At 48.7% G+C, this 11,488-nt stretch overlaps 1 long non-coding RNA gene across 1 annotated transcript; it reads left to right on the top strand.

Annotated features, from left to right (window-relative positions):
- The first annotated feature begins 540 nt into the window (after positions 1–540).
- LOC139019902 (uncharacterized) lies at positions 541–6,149 on the top strand. Its single transcript, XR_011473163.1, has 2 exons — positions 541–1,082; positions 3,807–6,149. It is a non-coding gene; the product is annotated as an uncharacterized lncRNA (long non-coding RNA).
- The last annotated feature ends 5,339 nt before the right edge of the window (positions 6,150–11,488 follow it).

Genomic DNA, 11,488 nt, shown 5'->3' with positions numbered 1-11,488 from the left:
CTGCACAAATTAATAAGCGTAACACAAATAAACATATTTTTCTTGTTCTCTGAAAGCGAAATATTTCCTGTTGTGCGCACCAAACAAGTCAGTACAAGACTAATGATGTGGCAATCGGCTGCTAAAATATTCACTGCTAGTATTAGTGGAGAGAAATGGTGCACCTGTGTAAGGCACGTAAGGGAAATGAATGCAACACAATTATTGTAATCAGTCATTAGCGAACATTGTAGTTTGTTATTAATAACTATGTATAACAGGATATTGTAAAAATTAAGTTATGAAATTTTTATTAAAAAATATTCGTTGTGGCCACATATGGCCCATGGGCTGTGAGTTTGAAATGCTTGCTGTAGGAGGTTCCTCACATTAAAGAGAAATTAGGCTTATTGGATTTAATGTCTCTTAATTTTACATCTAATTATATGATTCTGGGACTTGCAAAAGCTTTGTTTTTTCTTTTCCAAATGAGACATAGGACTTTTATTACCTAACATCATGAAGTCATATAACAAATGGGCACTATTACTGGCTGTTAGGTCGGAGAGAGCCCAGGATCAGATACATAGATACATACAGACATGGGATGAGACAATGGACTTCCTCTGGAATTTCTCACAGATCTGGGATTTCTCACAGGTCAACGTGCCAGACACAGATAACCTGCTTCTTCTCCCTGAATCCACATATTCCCCTGCAGCTGAAGCCTCCTCAACTGAATACCTCAGCTCATGTCCCCGCCCCTCACCCAACCCCTCACCCAACCGCAGTATAAAAAAAGCGCCCCCCTCCATGTTGGTGTGAATCCACGTGCCCTGTCTTTGGGGGTACGTGGGTCTCCCGGGGACGCAGAATAAACTTTCCTTTCCTTTCTTTTCTGATTCACTGAACTCTATTTCTTGCGCCGCCTCCTGAGCCACCTAACCTAACATTTGGTGCCTTGAAACCCGGGTGGCGCGAGCACTCCATTTGGCCGTCCCTCCGCGGCTCGGGGTGCCCGCCTCTCCCTCCTCCTGGCTCTGGACCCATCAGGACCTCATCTCTTCAGCTCGGCAACTTTTCCCAGTTTGGCAGCATCAGCGGTGAGTCCCGCCTCGCCCCCGTGCCCGTTCCTCGTGGCCGCCCGCCTGCCGGCATCTCTGTCTGTAAAACTCGGCCGAGTCAGGGAGTGCCTCTCCGGAACCTTCCAGGAAGGCTCCTTCAGACCTGGGAAGGTAGAGGGACGCCTCTACCCCACCCACGGTCCATCCGTCCGTCCGTAGCGTGGGTTAAACCGCTGGGACGCCAGCCTTTAGCCCCGCTACAGGCCACGGGTATCGAGCACGGGGAATCCAAATTCCAAATCTGACCTGAGCACACCTCTAGGGTGTCTGCTCGCCAATCTGGCTAAACACGGGGCCTGTCCCGGACCTGCGTCCTTTTTCTGTAACGTACCATGGCCTCAGTCTGAAAACGGGACCCTGACTTTACTGTCGCACCGATCTCAGTAATTTCTGCCAGTGAACTGGGAAATGTGACCACATCTCTCTCTCTCAGTCTCTCTCTCTCAGCCTCTCTCCATCTCTCTGCGTTCCCCGTCCCTCCCCCAAAGGTCCTTCCGCCATCTCTCCTCGCTCTGTCCGTCCTCCTCCCTCCGGGCTGTCCCTGCGCTTCCCCCACCGTGCACCACCGAGCCCACGGTGTGTGTGGTGTATGTGTGTGGGGGTGGGTTCATGTGCTGTGTGTGGGTGGCGGCGCCGGCGCCGTCACCATCATCATCGTTGTCTCCGTGTTCTCCCATTCCCCTTCACCAGACCACCGCGAACTTCCCCCGGCAAAAGCCGCCCATTCTCCTGCCGGCCTTGTGCCCCTGTCCGTCCACACTGTCCCCTCCTCCCTCCCTGCTGGACTCTCCTCCAGCCACGCCTTCTCCACCGCCTCCGGATCCCGCCTCCCCTCTTCCGCCCGCCCTGCGGCAGCCGGAAACTCAAACCGCCTTTTACAACCCCATGCCCCTGCACTCCGCCGCCGCGCAGTCAGTCCGTCCGCGCACTGCCGCAGCCGCTAACGCCATAGCCGCTGCTGGAAACTCCGTCCCGCCCCTGCCTGCCTCCCCAGTAGGCAAAAGGCTCCACAGGCTCCACCTTCCTTCTGTCCCTGAGCCTTCGTTCTGCCCCGCCCCTGGGAGGTTGCGACTTTAAACTGCAATTGAGAAGCACCTGGTGTCTTTCTCCGCCAACCCCACTGTATGCATCAAAGAATCCCAGTGCCTCTCCCACGCCCACCCAGGCCACCTCTCCTGCGCTCTCCCCTCCCCTTACAGGCCTGCCTTAGTAACCTGTACCCCACGCAGTACCCTCTCTAAGTTCTAACTGCCCGCCTTCCACTGCGCTCTGCCGAATCTCCTTCCCCATGACTGCCAACACTTTAAATTCACAACTGTCCGGCCAGTTCCCTTTGCAAGAGATTGCAGCTCAGCTCTCTTCAGACCCTTTAACAAGCAGCTTCCTTCTCCCCTAGAGCCCAAATCCTGAGAACGTTAGCTCCAGAACAGCCTCTTCCATTCCTGCGCCCATTCTACCCCTGAGGGAGGCAGCAGGGATTGAGGGCATAGTCTGCCCCCACTCTCTAAACCCGACCTTTAAGGTCTTTATTGGTCCTCAAACCCAGGTCCGAGATCAAGTGAAAAATGGCCTTGAAAGTTCTTAATGCCCGTGAGGAGCTGGCACAGTCAGAATGGCAAGCCTGCCTTCCACAGAAGGTGGACCTGCAGACACGCCTTAGTGGCCCTGAGGTTGACGGCAGCCGCCATGGCCCCGAGGGGGCTGTGAGCGGTGTGGGTGCAACGAAAGGAAAGCCGCCACCGGACAATGCTTCAAATGCGGCAATGAAGGCCACTGGGCAAAGCAGTGCCCCCAGCCCCGGGCTCCGACCAAGCCCTGCCCGGCGTGCGGTCAAAATGGTCACTGGAAGAGTGACTGCTCCTGGAAAAGTGGCGAGCCTTCCACGTCTCAACGTGGTGGGGTCGCCCTTCCGGGCCATGATGCACCGCTGGCCATGCTAGGATTGGCTGAAGACTGAAGACGGCCGGACTCGTCCACTCCGATCACCCTCTCACCCTCGCTGAGCCTCGGGTCACAATGAAGGTAGTGGGTCACCTTCCCGGTCGATACGGGGGCTGCCTTCTCTGTCCTGCCCTCCTTTTTAGGGCCCCTTTATCCTTCCAAAATCTCGGACATGGGTATTGACGGCAAATCCACCTGCCCTCTGGCCACCGGACCCCTTCCTGGCCTCCATCATAGCCCTATAACCCACTCGTTCTTAGTCATGCCTTCATGCCCCGTGCCCCTGTTAGGACGAGATATCCTCACCATCCTAGCGGCCACTCTGCCCTTCAGCCTCCCTGCTCCTTCCACTCCTGGCCCCCTCCCTTTACAGGGACACCGATCCTCCACTGCCATGCGTCCTGTCATGGGGCCCAGTTGTCCCAGACCATAGTCGCCTAGCTCAGTCTCCGCCTAGCTCAGTCTCTGTCTCTGCTGTGAATGCCTTATCTCTTTATCTCCTCCACACTGTCTCCTCCTCTGAACTGAAAACTGCTCTGATCTCGCTCCATCCCCCTCCACCCTTCCCAAAGGAAAAATGCGGCAGTTTTAAAATCCAAGCGGCTAGAGGCCTGGGAACAGGCTGCTCGACCTGCTCCCTCCCTCCCAGCCTTTTCTCCAGCCTCCAGGTCCCTGGCTTCCACTGCTCCTTCCATTTTCCCTTGGATAGCAGCGCATTCTAATATTTCCTCCCACTTTCACTGCAATGCCTACCTCTCTCAGGCTCACCGAGTGCCTCCCACCATCCCCGAAGAAGATTCGGCAACACCATCCAGGACCAGATGACTCATCATTCCTCACAGGCTCTTACCTGGCAAGCGACCCTCCAATTTTTCTCAGGTTTTTCATATTTTCAGGTGAAACAGATACGGAATGATGAGGGAGTCATCAATTCTACTGTCTGGGATGGGAAATCCTCTAGTGTCACTCTCTATTTACAAACCCTGGACCTACTCCTATGTCCACCCTCATCAACACAACTTTCCATCTACTCTCTAACATCAATCCCTTCTCTACATTCTTCTGGATTTGTCTGTCACTGGCTCGAACCCTCATCATAGCCACTCAATTCCAACCTATTGGACCATCTAACTAAACTCTCTCTAGAAATTCGCAGCTCCTGGACCGGACCTCCTGCCCATGGCCCCAACCAGAAGTCCGGGCTACACCAAGGAGCCCCACTTTCTTGAGCCCTTTTGACCCTTCTTGCTCAACCACCGTCTCCTTACTGATCCCCCTCCCCTGGGTACGTATCTCCCATATCTGTCTTTAATCGGGCAACTGCTCCGAGAACACGAGAACAGGTTTCTGCCCAAGCCAGAGCCAACTGACCAGGACTCCCAAGGACCAGCCCTTCACCCTGGTGACTCGGTCCTCCTTAAGAACCTAATTGCAAGCCTTGGAGCCTACGTGGATGGGACCTCATGCTGTAATCCTCACAGCCCCCACCGCGGCCAAGCTGCTTGGCGACCTGTCCTGGCACTGCCTCTCCGGACTCAAGAGGACCCCGGAGCAGCATGACTTCTATAAATGTGATGTATTGGGCCCCACTAACGTCTGCCTTAACCGCCCTCCCCTCCTCCTTCTCCTCCAGGCCCTGAGCAATCTACACACACCCCCACCCTCGTGTGTGGAGGTTCAAGGTCCCTGAAACCCACTACCAGAACGGCAAACAAGTCACCCGGCAGCAAAACCCAGACAGGTCTTTGCTGGCTGCCGTCCCACTCATGACTTCTCCAAGAACCCAAGGGAAAGGTGAATGTCAGCCTCCCATGGCTGGCATTCCCCTTTGGGAACCCGAAACTCCAGAGCCCACCCTGCCCCCATGGATATGCTACCAGACCAGTAATACGGTAACTGGGGGACAAGTCATTTAGAGCTGTACCTGAAACCACACCGTATCCAGTCTCACCAAGGCCAGTCCAGGTACCTTCTTTTGGTGCAACGGCACCTTAAGCAACTGCATGAACCCCTGACCCCGGGCCTTGCTTCGTGGTCACAGTAGTTCCCCAGCTAACCTTGTATGGAGAGTGGGAGCTCGCCTGGCTGCTCCCTCCATCCCGCCCCCAGACGCACCGGGCTGCCTTCTTCCCTGTCATGTTAGGGGTGAGTATCACTGCCTCAGTAGGCCTCACGGGGGGGCCCTCGGGAACAGTCTGGTCACTGCTCAGTACTTTAATGACAAGCTCCAGTTAGCCCTGGAGTCTACTACTGTCTCTTTTAGCCTCCCTACAGCAGCAAGTGACATCAGTAGCCCAAGTAGCCCTACAGAACCAGCGCGCCTTAGACCTTCTGACTGCAGAAAGAGGAGGAACCTGCATATTCCTTCAGGAAGAGTGCTGTTATTACATCAATGAGTCTGGAGTAGTGGAGCAAAATGTACAGACCCTGACTAAGCTGAGTGAAGAACTACGTGCAGGACACTTCCAGGACAACTCCCCTTTCAGCTGGTTCCAAAGCCCCTTAGCTACCTGGGTCCTGCCCATGATAGGGCCCCTGATTCTCATCTGTGTCTTTTTTCTCTTAGCCCCCTGCCTCCTCAAGTTCATCTGCTTCCAGATCGCGGAGATGTGACTGTGAATCAGCTCCTGCTCCATCCCTACACTCGGCTCCCCTCCGACCTGCCTCTGCCTAACCCTGGCCTTTAACCACCACCCCCCCTCGTCGTCCCTGTTCAGCTGGAAGCAGTCAGAGAGTCGCCGTCCCTTATCACCAAAAGGCCGGGATGTTAGGTCGGAGAGAGCCCAGGATCAGATACATAGATACATACAGACATGGGATGAGACAATGGACTTCCTCTGGAATTTCTCACAGATCTGGGATTTCTCACAGGTCAACGTGCCAGACACAGATAACCTGCTTCTTCTCCCTGAATCCACATATTCCCCTGCAGCTGAAGCCTCCTCAACTGAATACCTCAGCTCATGTCCCCGCCCCTCACCCAACCCCTCACCCAACCGCAGTATAAAAAAAGCGCCCCCCTCCATGTTGGTGTGAATCCACGTGCCCTGTCTTTGGGGGTACGTGGGTCTCCCGGGGACGCAGAATAAACTTTCCTTTCCTTTCTTTTCTGATTCACTGAACTCTATTTCTTGCGCCGCCTCCTGAGCCACCTAACCTAACACTGGCTATCCTATGAAATGTATGCTGCATCTGAGGACATTTTAACTGACGTTGTACTCAAACCTTTTCATCATTGCAGGAAAGGCCTGTGACCCATTTACAAGAGCTGCAGAGTGTGTTTGTAGAAGGTGGATAGAACCCTGGATGATGATGTGTTTTGAGAGCCACCCTTCTTGTATTTTTTTCCTGCTGGCAAAGAATAATCATTTTCTGGTGGGAAATCACATTTTGATGCCTCATTCTTACCTTTTTACTAAAGTCTACCAGGAACTTGTTTTCTATGATGACAAGATGCATCCCAAATTGCTCTAAAGATGATATTGATTTTCCTGCAAATAATAAGTCCAGCCGCAGGAGAATCATAAAACGTCAAGTTGTTGCTTCAGTGAGTGTTACTGTGTAATGTCAGTGGCTTTGGTTTTTATTTAATTTTGTGATTAAATCTTTTTTTGACTTCCCTGCAAGATAAAATATATTAATACTTTTGGTTTCAAAGAAGCATTCAATAACAAGGAAACATCAAAAAACTCAACTACAGAAAAATGGAGCTTTATTTTAAAATTTTAGAAAATGCTACTGTGAATCCTCAAGGTATATCTTTGGAACTAATTTTGGATGGAACTACTCAGCCTTACTTGTGAGGCTATTCCTCAGGTAGCAGTGGGTTCAAAATCCTATGAAGTTTAGTTGAGAAATGCTTACCTATTAGTTATTAGAGCTAATAATCTTTTGCCAGGAGCTGATGCACCAGCGAGTGACTCACCTTCCATATTACCATAAATTATGTGTGTTCCTTTCTCTCTACATGCAAAGGATTAGCTTGGTGATGCCCAACCTATTGTGGCCTGGCAGGCAGCTTCCTGTGTAAAAGAGATCATTCTTTTTCAGAGGCATTACCGTATTTTTCCGTGTATAAGACACCCCCCACTTTTCCAACCAAAAATTAAGAAATCAATATTTTAAACATTTTGCTGGTTTTCCTCCTAAGGCCTTCTTCTTTTTTGGCATCTTAAAGAGTTGTTCTTCCTGTTTTCTCCACTGCCTGATTATACACTCAGTGGGAGGAGGTCCAAATTCTCTCTCTGCAGCTCTGTTTCCATGCTCTTTTGCATAGCTGATTACATTTAGTTTGAATTTTTCAGAGTAAGACAATCACTTATCGGTATTTATCTTTTTATTTTTGACATCTTTATGGGCTCAGAACACTCCTGTCCCTGTTTCATCTGTACACTCTCCACCTCCACCTCCATCTACACCTCCAATTACGGCATCAATAGATGTCAGTAACAATAAGGTTCGTGATTGGAGCAAAACTGTTTGACAAGGTATGGGCAGCTATGTATCCATGTGGCCCTTCTCAGCTGACTTCCATGTATAAGATGCCCCTCAATTGTCATTCTAACGATTTTAGAAAAAAAAAAATACGAGTAGTGTCTTATATATGGAAAAATATGGTATATCATTGAAAAAAATGCCCTCAATACTGAGACTGAATCTCTGACTCAGGATGGACCCACAATGATTCTAGAGCATCTACAAAACTATACAGAAAATGTGTGATTTCTGAGAGAAGTCCACATAACTCTCAAAGTCACCCAAATTTGAGTGTTATCTTCTCCTTCCTTCAGGCTTGGGAGTCCAACAGGGTGCCTTCCTTTTGTAAGATGAATGTGGGGAACATTATCTTTAGACTAAACTACTTTCTATTACCCAGATCAACTGGTTATAAATCTTTGTTTAACACTTACATTAAGATTTGTGTTCACAGGTGACCTTTCACCTGATCCTCCTGATAGTTCCAATGGATAAGAATTTTCCACTGACTAGGAAACTAAGACTTAGATGAATGCTATAAATGTATTTCATAAACTACAATTAGTAAGTGGCAGAGCTAAAAATTAGACCTCAATCTCTTGAATACTGACCCTGCACCCCACTCTACTACACTGAGTTTACATTAATCCACTAGACTGCTTCACTTATTAGCACTGGCAGATTAGTTTGACTGGTTTTTATGTTGAAGTCAACGGGTTTTCCTGGTGTGGTAGGACCATGGGGGTCAGGTCACCCACCAGTCTGCCCTCTGCACACTGGTTCACATTCAGCCTTCTGTCTTTCCAGTGACCAGGAACACTGTTCCTCAGAGCAGGGCCTGTTCTAGCAGAGAGGCAGGGCACCCTTCAGCACTGGAGAAATGAAAATGAGGACAAAGACACAAGACAGGCAGAGTTCACCAGCTCACCAAATAGTCATTGGTCTGCAATCAGAAAGACATGACAATTTTGACTCCCATTTCCTTCCTCCTTAAAAACACAGTCCCCTTTGTTTGAAACCCCAACCAATATCTAAAAGAAGAAGGCAGAATCATCTCTGTGCACATGATCCTGAAAATATAATAAAAATATACTTGAGTGCACGATAGTCAGGGAGGAGAGACTGGAAATGGACATAAATAGCTGTCTATCAATAAAAACAATATTAAAAAGGAGGCCCTGTCTTCTGGCCTCACAATAGCTACCTCACCTTTGCTGCTGCTTCATCCCACTTTGAGAAAAACAAAGAGAAAGGAAAACTTCAAGTCAAAGAATAGGAAGGTAAATCATGTTTGATTCTCACTACTAGGAAGTAAATCCATATTCAGCTTCTCATTTGACCTCTCAGGCTGCTCATTTGAACATGTGTGTGACCAGAAAGTCCATGGTGACCAGAGCAGCCTTGAGTAGCTTTGTAGCTTCGATTCTGATGACACACTTTGCCAGGTGCAGCTAGGTAAGACCAACTTCACAGGGAAACATTACCTAGTGGTCTGGAGTCAGATGAGAGAGGGTAAAAGACAAATCAAACTGAGAAGAAAGGTGACTATGGGGGTTTGAAATTCCTGTAGTAATGACTCCTTTGGATTAAGATACTGTAAACAGCACAGTAAAAGTTAAATGGGGTTAATATTGCCCATCAATTCTGAATGCTTATTGAATCAACTAATCATACTATTCCTTTATTTTTTTCCAGAAAGACTCCAAGGAACTGACAGCAAGGGGAGGTGAAGAAGAAATGATTTGTAACCTTTACTTGCAGTCCTTTACTGTCTGAAGTGAGGGACTAGTGAGAGGGAAGGTGACAAGGCAAACAGCTCCCAGTGAATCCCGTGGGTAACTTGGATTTCCCTGATTGGGCCAAGCTGGTTCTGTTTCTTGTAGCTGTTGTGAAAACCAGCACTGTAGGAGCCCTTAAGCTTTTATTTTTTAATAGCCTAAGAATAGGCCAAAGGAAAGGACAGGGATGGTATTGCTGGGACAACTGCCAAGATAAAGAAACTTTTAGATTTCTGGGGACAAGAGGCCATGTGAAAGATATTCTCTCTCTCTCTCTCTCTCTCTCTCTCTCACACACACACACACACACACACACACACACACACATACACACACACACACACACACACGAGAGATCAAATGCAACAGAGGGTGGATGTGTGCATGTGGCTGGCAGAAGTTTGATTAACTAGCAGCATCAGCTTTAAATTAAAACAATTTCCAATGGATAAGAAGAAAACATAGAAAGGGACACAATCTTCAAATAAGCACATGAACAGTAAATGGGGAATTAGAAGCAGAGCCATTTCGAAAAGTGAATCCAGACCATCTGGAGCTAAGGACTGATTGAGTCAATGAAGCTGCAAGCATCTGGGGCTGAGAGTTTCCTCCTGTGGATAGGGGCACGGAGGGGTGTGGTGGGAGGCAGGAGCAAGGCCTGGGATCCAACACACCAACAGGTCTGGCTGCAGGGCCAGAAGGCCTCCTACCCCCGGGCTGGGTTCTCAGGACAGTGATGAGGGCTGGGAGGGGAGCAGAACAGCCTCATGGTCTTCCCAAAGACAATGAGGAGAAGCAGATCCTGGGGCTGCTGGCTCCTGGGCCTGCTGCTGGCCTGCAGATCGGATTCTAAGGCTCCCCGGACAGGAAATGAGTGAGACTCCACAGAGAATAGTCAGGGATTGGAGAGGAAACCATCAACCCTGGCAACAATAGGAAGAAGCGAGGGCGGGTAGAGGAAAGAGTTTGTTTGCTAAATGTTGATCTAGTAAAGGTCAGTGATAAATGTTTGCAAAAATCCTCGGCTGCACACAGAACATCAGAGGACCAAAAGGATCAGGTTCCGTGCTCAGTCCAGGGGATCTGGGATGTTTAGAGCTGAAAGAACTACTATGATCACCATGGATCAGGCACCTCCTTGCCTCTTCCCTTGCCCAGACAGCCTCCCACAGTAAGACAAAATTCTGGCACAGTTTATTATTTCTTAGCTCAGGTCAGGCAGCCAGAACTCGATTCCCAATTCTTCATAAAGCTTAACAGGCCATGCCTTGGGCAAGTTACCTCAGTGTTCTCTTCTGCTAATTGAAAATATCAAGTTCATAGAATGTTTTTTATTTGTTTGTTTTTGTTGTTAATCCTCATCTGAGAATATTTTTTCCATTGACTTTTAGAGTGAGTGGAAGGGAATGAAGGTGGTGGGCAGAGGGAGAGATATGAGAGAGGCAAATGGATTGGTTGCCTCCTGCATTCACCCTCACTGGGGCCAGGGGTCGAACCTGAAGCCCAGGTATATGCCCTTGACCAGGAATCGAACCTGAAACCCTTTGGTGCACGGGCTAACATTCTAACCACTGAGTACACTGGCCAGGGCAGAATGTTTAAAGCATCTTAATATCTTACCCAACACTTAACAACTGCTCACTAAGTGGTAGCCATTTTATATCACTTTTAGTATTACTATTTATTCCAATCATTTCCTGTTACAAATACACTCCAATAAATATTTTCATAGATAAATCTTTGTCCAGATCTCTGATTATTTCTCTAGTGTAAGTATCTGAAAGTGGTAAGCTGAATCCAAGGATATAAACTTTTTAGAGGTGTTTGCTAACATTGCAAGATAATATTCCATTGAGATTGTCTGGATGTCTCTTCCCACTGTCCTTGAAGGGGGACACAGGTAGAATAGCCTCAGGTCACACCATTTCAATTCATTCCATCAGCACCTATTCACTGTGTGCTAGGTACTGTTCTGGGAACTTGAGATATGGCCACAGAAACAACAACAAAAAAGAATTTCCTGTCCTTAAGGCACTCAGATCCTGAAGGAAGATGGACAAAAACAATGAAATAAACACAGTGTGCAGCGATAAGTCCTATGAAGAGGTAAGGGGCTGGTGGATGGTGCTGTTTCAGATGGGGTGCTATCTATCTCTTTTAGGTGGGAAATAACACTTGAGCCCAGCACAG

This window comes from Myotis yumanensis, unplaced genomic scaffold (genome assembly GCF_028538775.1).
Source record: "Myotis yumanensis isolate MYYU_CA2020_CCGP unplaced genomic scaffold, mMyoYum1.0.hap1 SCAF_1, whole genome shotgun sequence".
Taxonomy (NCBI): Eukaryota; Metazoa; Chordata; class Mammalia; order Chiroptera; family Vespertilionidae; genus Myotis; species Myotis yumanensis.
This window is presented reverse-complemented; position numbering and strand designations above follow the sequence as displayed.